This window comes from Alligator sinensis, unplaced genomic scaffold (assembly GCF_000455745.1).
Source record: "Alligator sinensis unplaced genomic scaffold, ASM45574v1 scaffold454_1, whole genome shotgun sequence".
Lineage (NCBI taxonomy): Eukaryota > Metazoa > Chordata > Crocodylia > Alligatoridae > Alligator > Alligator sinensis.
This window is the reverse complement of record NW_005842095.1, coordinates 1,249,539-1,258,089: the sequence shown is the minus strand read 5'-3', so window position 1 is coordinate 1,258,089 and position 8,551 is coordinate 1,249,539. Positions and strand designations below refer to the sequence as shown.

General features: G+C 40.8%; 1 protein-coding gene across 1 annotated transcript in view; it reads right to left on the bottom strand.

The window, feature by feature from the left end:
- Window positions 1–8,551, bottom strand: part of FSTL5 (follistatin like 5) — a 469,924-nt gene that overhangs the window by 164,239 nt on the left and 297,134 nt on the right. The gene's annotated exons all lie outside the window — the stretch shown is intronic.

Below are 8,551 nucleotides of genomic sequence, written 5' to 3'. Positions count from 1 at the left end.
CTTCCTACTCACCTGCTGCTTGGAAGTCCCCAGCTGTCAGTCTAGTGTTGCAGAGTCCTGGATGATATCTAGTCCATCTAGGAGTGGTGCCTCCTGGGGTACCCGAGGACCACAAATTGGTGGTTTTATTTCACTTGAACTGCCAGAAGTAACTTAACTCTAGCTGGATAGTACAGCTAAAAGATAATCCTCACCCAAACTGGCATAACTTTATGACATCTAGAGGGCACTTATCACTTTTTAATGAGCTTCAATATGCAATCATTTGCATGCTAAACACACTTAACATTGTAGTAATATGTAATCTCAACCTCAGAAGAATACGTATAACTGGGGACCTACCAAATTTGCAGTGGAAGTGGGGTGCATGGAAGCTCTTTTAATCTTGCAGGTTCCCCTGCATGCCCCCCTCCCCACAGATTAGCAAAGGGGCCCTGCTGCTCACAGCTGGTCACTCCCCAGTCACTCCTGATTGACGGGGAAGCAAAAACTGCAGTTTTAAATATAGCACCATTTTTACCTCCCCACTGATCAGTGGCAAACAGCAGGGCTGCTGGGGTCCCTTAGCCAATCAGTGGAGGGAGGCAAAAATGGCGCAATATTTAAAATGGAGGATTTCACCTCCTTGCCAATGAGCAGTGAGCAGAGAGTGGGTAGTAGCAAGCAGTGGGACATCTCTGCCAATAAGTGACTGGGGGGAAGAGGGGCAGTGTGCAGGGGAACATGCAAGATTAAAGGAGTGAATGCACGCCCCACTTCTGCCGTGAATTTGGTAGGTATGTATATAGAACTTACAATCCATCAGGAAAATATGATTGCAAATTATGCACCGCAAGAGCACTGCTAAATTAATTTTACCAGATTTCTTCTGTGAGTAAAACGTTTCCTTTTCCATATAATGACATTTGAAAACAATAAGAAACAGTGCATGCACAAAACTCTTCGAAATGAAAAAGAAATTAAAATGCATTATAGAGAACATATACAAATCACTGTGTCCACCAAGAAAGTTCTGAAACATCTATGATATACTTTAGGAAAGTGCTGAAACATTATTCCATTGAAACATATTATAGTTTAAATGAAATATATGTTTTAATTATATTTCAAAAAGTAGGAGAAACTGGGTACATCTATATGAGACATTTACTGTGTAGTTGACTAATTAGCTACACGGTAAATGTCACACATCTACACATGCATCCCTATAAGGCCAGAGTAGATTAATTAACTCTGCAACAGGAGTTATAAATACTTGCAAATACTTGCAATAAGCTCCAGAGTTTATTCATGCATAGTAATAGCATGTGTAGACATGCCCACTGAGTTGGGTTATAATTTATGTAGGTTAGGTCATGCTATGTCCTGATGACTTACTTGGGAAAGTATGTCACATAAATGGCAAAAAGTAACTTAGGATCCAACAGAACTGGAGAACATCAATAATTTAGATACGAAAGACCAGAATAACAGAGTAGATTTTTTGAAAAGGAAGAACAGCCTCAGAGATTTCTAAGGAATAGAGAATTACTGATATTTGACAATCAAATAAGTTTGCAAACTGGAAAAAAACTGAAGACATATCTTTCATATTGTGAGTGAGATAGTGTATCCTTATTGTTAGCTAGTTAAAAAAAATACTATCTACAGAATCAGTTTGGAACATCTAATACGTACATGCATACACACATTTTTTAACAGAGAAAGAGGTATGAAAAATACGGTAGTTTGAACAGAGGAATTGGAAACAGGAATACTGAACTCCAATTCTGACACTTTCTATTATTATTGACAGGTCACTTTTTCCTCTTGTGTTACTTAGTTGTCTGTAAAATTGGAAAAGCAATTACTTAGCACATCATTAGGACTCATTTATATATTTGTAAAATACACTGATGTGGAAAAATATTATTTCAGTGATAAATATTTGGAAATATTTTACAATATGGACAGAGGATAATTCACAGGTGATTTAAAAGGGCTACCTGTGGCTCTTTAACAAACTTCTTATTAAGAATGAAAATTAAAATAGCAACATATTGCTGTATTAAGAGAAAGTTATATTATTGGGTCCCTGGCCATATGTTTATTACACACACAATCCTGAAGCACAGAATCTTCTCTCTACCAGTCTATCAAGTCTCCTAAAAATCCACTTTTTTCATGATGCTCATAATATGCAAGTAGGTAGTACTTAAAAAAAGAGGCAAAATCCCTACTGGATTTTCAAGTGTTTTCTGTTTCTATGGGCCTGTTTTTCAGATGTGCTCACCACTAAAAACTACAGTTGAGTTAATGACAGCAGCAGATGTTTAACATCGCTCTCTGGCATATCAGGAATAAGATAGATGCTAAACAAACAACATGATATATCTTAGTAACACCACAAAGAGTCTACCCTGTAACAGAGCAGTGTAAGGAGGAAGTTTCAACAAAAACATGACATTTAAAATCACTTTCCTTTCTAGTTTTCCAATACATAACATACTAAATATGGAGAACACATCAAAGAAGTGAAAATATAGTAGTATTTTTATATTTGATTTTTTAAACATGACTGCTGAAATCACTCCAGAATGAATTTGATCACTGGCATTAAAAAACAATAACTCCTCATGACTAGAAAAATATAACAGAACAGCTCATTATTCATTATATGAAATGTCCAAAATATTAGGGGTGCACCAATAAAGATTTTTTGGGCTGATACTAATGGCCAATTATTATTGAGCCATATCCACTGATACCAATTGCTAATATGCAAGGCCAGCAGCTTGGAGAGCTGTGGCCGGCTGGTATGTCTGTTGGTGATAAGGAGGGGAGGGGAGGGAAGAGGCATGGGGGCCCCGTCACAGATTAAGGCCCCCCACAGTGAGGGAGGGTAGGGGCAGCTGCTGCCCATTTGGGGCAGGGCATGGGACAGAGCCGCAAATGGCTCATCCAGGGGCTGCAGGGTGGGAGTTGGCTCTCACTGCTGCATGCACCCCTGAGGGAGGCAAAGGAAGGCATGTGCCTCCCAGAGCTGTGAACAGGGTAAGGGTGGGCTGCCGCTGCAGGGTGTGGATGGTGGCAGTCCTGGGCTCTTCCCAGCAGGGGGGCTGGGCTGGGGCTGTACTTGGGGCAGGTGGCAGTACCAGCTCTGGGTGGAGGGGGGTATAGGGTGGGCTATAGCCACCCCAGAATTTGCCATAGTTCCCCCCATAAGCCCCTCCCAGAGCAGCAGCCTGCTCTCACTGTGTGCACAGATCTGGGGGTCATGTTCTCCATCCCTCCCCAGAGGGGCACACAGTGACAGGAGCCACCGCTCGCCCCCCACCCCCGCACCCACCAGACAAGCCGCTTGCAACTCCATTCTGCACCCCATCCCGCTCGGGCAGTGCCTGGCCCTGCCCCTGCCCCAGCCCCACTCCTGCCCTCACTATGGGGGCCTCAATCTGCCCCCCATGCCCCTTCCCCCAACAGATTTACCAGCTGGATGCTGCTCTCTAGGCTGTTGGACTGGCTGTGTGTATACTGTGGCCGTGTGCATACATGGGTCATTTACTAATGACATCATCGGCCACATCAGCTAAGAAAAGCTGATTGCCTATAATGTTAATATCCCTTTTATTGGTACTGATATGATATGGACTGATGTATCAGTGCACCTCTACAAAATATACCATTAAGAGTATTTACATATTCAATATATATCAATACCAAAATCAATACATAAATATATGTTAATATATACCTCAACATAGTCATCTTCAGCACACATTTGGATTGCCAAAGACTAGGCTGAGATGTTTTTAGTTCCTCCTGCCTCTTCCCAACACAAGTCAGTAGAAGCATAGGCTAACAACTTCAGAATATTTTAACTTAATATGGATAAATAATAGATTTATTTTACTTTTCTACTCTTGTAACATATTGTGCTGTACCATATTTATCAAACTAATTAACATAAGTCTTGGTATTTGAAACAGGCTGTAAGCATGCTCTCTAAGTGCTGCTTATGTTTAAAAATGCTTTTTAATAAATGCATCATATCGCACAGAGCTGAGGGATTTTCTCTATCAGAACTAAGCCAATAAATCTACATCTATATAATGCAGTGAAAACCCTGACACAAAATACTACTGTTTTTACCTTTTTGCTCACTTCATTTTATGTCTATGGAAACCTACCTGTCTCCCTTGTACCTACACATAATTGCACGAAGAAATGAAGAGGTGGCTGCTACAGTTACTAAGAGAGTGAACACAAGTGAAAAAGGCAATGGTCTCAACTTCCTCTAAACTGAACTTTACATCCACAAACACCAATGAGGATGGGAGTTTCTCAGAAGAAAGAATCCTATTTAATTACAACCTCTGTGACTTTCCATTTATATGCAAAGGGGTGGGGGGATATTACTAAGGCAATAGCCCCAAACTATGCAATTTCAGGAAATCAGCATAGAGGGACAAAGGTCTAGAAGGTGCCTCCAAGCTATCAAGTCCAATGTGCATTTGCTGGCAACCATTTTTCCAAATGATCTACAAGTCATACTATGACACATCTTATGAGACACCCTACTCAAAATGTGACATCAGTCATATTTCAGTATAGGGTATCATGTTCAATGTATTCAGGTGTAGGAATCTCAAAGGTAGCAGTCCATTCTTCTATATGCAGACAGATTTTAAGAGGGAAACTGAATCACTATAAGAAACGAAAGAAAGAGGTTAGAACAGCTGGGTTTTTTTCATCATTTATCCATAGTTAGAATCAAATCACCAAGGAAACATAATGCTTCCCTTGGCAGGAATGAAGAACTTCTGAAATGCACATCAGTTTAAAAAAAATATATATATAATTTGAGTGGTGGTGCAATCTATGACATTTCAAAACAACTGTATTCCCAAGTATAACACAAAGTTAGTTTTTAGAAGTAAAGAAGAAAAGAACAACATTAATGCAAAGCTATTTTAACTAAGAAATTCAGCATGAATGAAAAATAACAATAACTATATAGCACATAGCCTTTAAAGGAAAAGTAGTTTAACCTTTAATTTAAATGTGCCTTTATCGCATAATTTCACAACACATCTATTTGATGCAAAAGCAAGTAAATAATTCAAAACTGTTATTAGCAAAACAAGTGCTCTGGAGGCCTTTCAACCTCACATTTTATGGGAAGTAAAGCTTTTCCCATTTTGTTATTGCTTCTGGTATTTGCATTTTTCATTTCACATGCAAGGAAAAAAATGCATGGTTCGTGGAACAAAGCTTTAATAACTGCCTTTCCATCAGTGTAATGCACAATGAAAACAATGTAATTGAACAGAATAATCAGGAGAAATAGGAAGCAACTTCAAACTCCATACTAATTTCAACTCAAAGCTAAACAGACTCATTTTACAAGTTAAAAGTTAACAAAACTTTGATTATGTTTTTAAAATGAATTTTCAGTAATTCTTACAAGTAGCACCAACAGCTCTAAAATGGAGGTTTTTCTGTCTTTATCCAGGAAGAAAGAGATGCTATAATAATAGACTGTTACACCACTGCCATTTATCTTGTGTAGTCATTTGCACCAACAGCAAGTGAGTGCAAAATTGCTATGATATTGATTTGATATCAGTTTAATAACTTAATACTGGTGCAAATGATTACATGAGGACCTGAACAATTATGAGTATGCCAGAACTGACCTTCTCTATCCTGCAGGATTTCTGTGTCCCAGCTCTGAACAGGAAGAACCATAACCAGATATGAGGCTGCTGTTACATGTTACCTTTCCAACATGTTAAATCCTTTTAAGATATGCAGGTACAAGGTAACCTAGGGGATAGAGTTCACTATTTGGCGAAAGGCGGGGAAGATAACTAGTACCGCAGAAGTGCTGGACTTCAGGAAGACCAACTTTGGTAAATGAAGGAAATTAGTTAGGGAGGGACTGATTGGTAATAGCCTTGCAGAGATGGGAGTCTCAATGCCCAGGAAGGGTGGGCATTTCTCAAGGGACTAATCCTGCAGGCACAAAAAAAAGACTACCCCAGTCCACACAATGGGGGGGCAAAAAAGCAAAGAAACCCTCTTAGCTGAGCAGGAAAATCCAGGACAGCCTAGTGAGGAAAAAAGAGGCCCATAGGTTGTGGAACCAGGGGGCAGTGAAAATTGAGGTTTGACTGCTGGGTTAATCAATCTAAGACAGGGGATGGTAATTTGCAGCCTGTGCACTGGATCCATCCCACAGAACCCTTGGGTCTGGCCCATGAAGGCATGGCTTCAGTGGCATTCAGTGATGAGATGCTCAGCACATACCACACTGCAGCAAGCAACAGGAGATTCAGTGGAGTTGGGGCTCTATCCACCACACCACAGCTGGGTGAAGCTGGTTTCAGAGGAAAGGGGTCTCTCCTTGTGCCACACTGCAGCAGGAAGAAACAGTGGGGTCCTATGCCAGCCTACCTCAGATCTGACCCTGTCACCAGACAATGTTGCCAACACCTAATCTAAGGGGTATACTTTACAGCATGCATACTGTTGTTTTGAACCAGGAAAAGAATACAAACAAATCTGGAGTGTATCATGCACAGCATGATTTCTCTTTCCAGATCTGTTCTCTTCTACCTACAGCCACATCCACACATCTCAAGAGGCAAAGAGCAGAGTCTGAAAACATTTAGCTGAAAGCATTGGAAAAGAATCATATAATCCAGGATAAAAGCAAGCCTACAATGTCTGGATTTCCCATGACTCGCAGGGAAACTTTTCTGCTACTTTTTGTCCCTTTTTGATAGCAATATGTCCTATGCTACAAAGTAATTATTCATTTCTGCAGAAACCATGCAATAATGTCAGGGTACATCTACAGAACTGCTGTGACTTTAGCTTATGTAACCAATACCCAAGACTGATTTAAACTAGGTAGAGCAGATACTGGTAGCTGGAGCTACTATTGCTATCCTACTAGGAGCATGAGCTAGCTAGTTTAAAGCCAACTGGAGTTCTCTACATGAGCTGTAGTCACTGTAGGCTACTTACACCCTAAAGCTCACTTATTTCATGTTCTGAACATTTTTTTTCAATCATTCTGGTATTTTCAAAGAGTGAAATTAAATGGGAGTAATAACTAATGCTTAATCTACCTTTAACCTATTCAACATGATTGGTAAAATGTATTATTCCAAAAGGTTAATTTTATGGGGAATGTGGATTAAAGATAAAAAGATGTGAATAATCTGAATAGTTTGGGCTGATACTCTCCATATATGGGAGTTCTTCATAACACCTTCCAAGCTATCTATTTCTCTGCCAAATTCTAGACAGTTAGAACAATTTTAATTTTTTTTTAAATAAATAAAAATGTTATGTGCCTCTTTTCTTCTATGACTAAATCTTTCATATACAGATCTGCCCCAGATTATGGTAAAACAGCTACAGCAAACTGCCTACAGAGATCATTTATTAGCTCCTTTTAGCCCACTAAATCCAATATTCAATAATAGAAACAATTAAAATGACAGTACATTTTGTCTAATGTGTTTCAAGTAGCGGACATCAAATAAACTTCAAGAGCTTTAGGAAGTCAAGTGCTGTTGTGTTATCGTTAATACATAAAATTCATGCTACACTCTTCTCTGGAGTAGAAATATTAATCTTCTATTTAGACAAGAAAAAAATTATATCAATTTTCTCTTTTCCAAATGCCACAGTCTATAAATCAAAGCTAAATATATTGCCCAGTGGAGACATACATATATGATTGATACTTTTTGTAACAGAAATTACCATGTGACATGCAGTAATAAATGTCATCAAGTAGAAAATCTATTTAAGAACACTGTATAAATTAAGTAGAATATTTGATTTTAGAAACTATAGTACATGGTCACAGATATTTCCATTTAAAGTAACCACCTGCTGGGTCATGGCGCCACCCACTGGCCACGCAGCTGTGCTGGGGCTGCTCTGTGGTGGGACTGCCTTTCTAGGCAGCCCAGCAACAGCAGCTCCTTTGTTGCTGCCACCGGCCCCAACCCCACAGTGCAGGTGGGCACCAGCATGCGTAGCCCCAACCCCATGCTCCTCACACCAGCTCTAGGCTTGCCCATCCAGGCTGAGCAGCAGTGTCAGGAAAGAGAAACTGCTGCTCAGTGTAGAGGCAGAAGTGGCCCCTTGCTATCCCGTAGCTAGTGCTTCCTGGTACAGCAACCCAAAACCAGCACCAAGCTGCCCTGTGTCTGCTCTGTTGCCACCACTGCCCTGCGGAGCAGCCCAGAGGCAGTGATGCAGTGGAGATGCAGGGAAGCCTGGTGCTGGCTTCTGGCAGCTGCACTTGGAAGTACCAGTAGTGGAAGGGGGATAGGCCACTTTTCCCCCTGCGATGAGCAGCAGTTTCTGTCTTGTGTAACCACTGCTCAGCCCAGATGGGTGAGCCTAGAAAGGCAGTCCTGCCATGGAGCAGCCCCAACCCAGCTGTGTGCCCAGGGAGTTGTTCCTTGGCCCAACAGAACCGAGGGACCCACCAGAGGCTAGACAAAGCCCCACCACTGGCCTGTCCAGCCAGCAGTATCTGGCT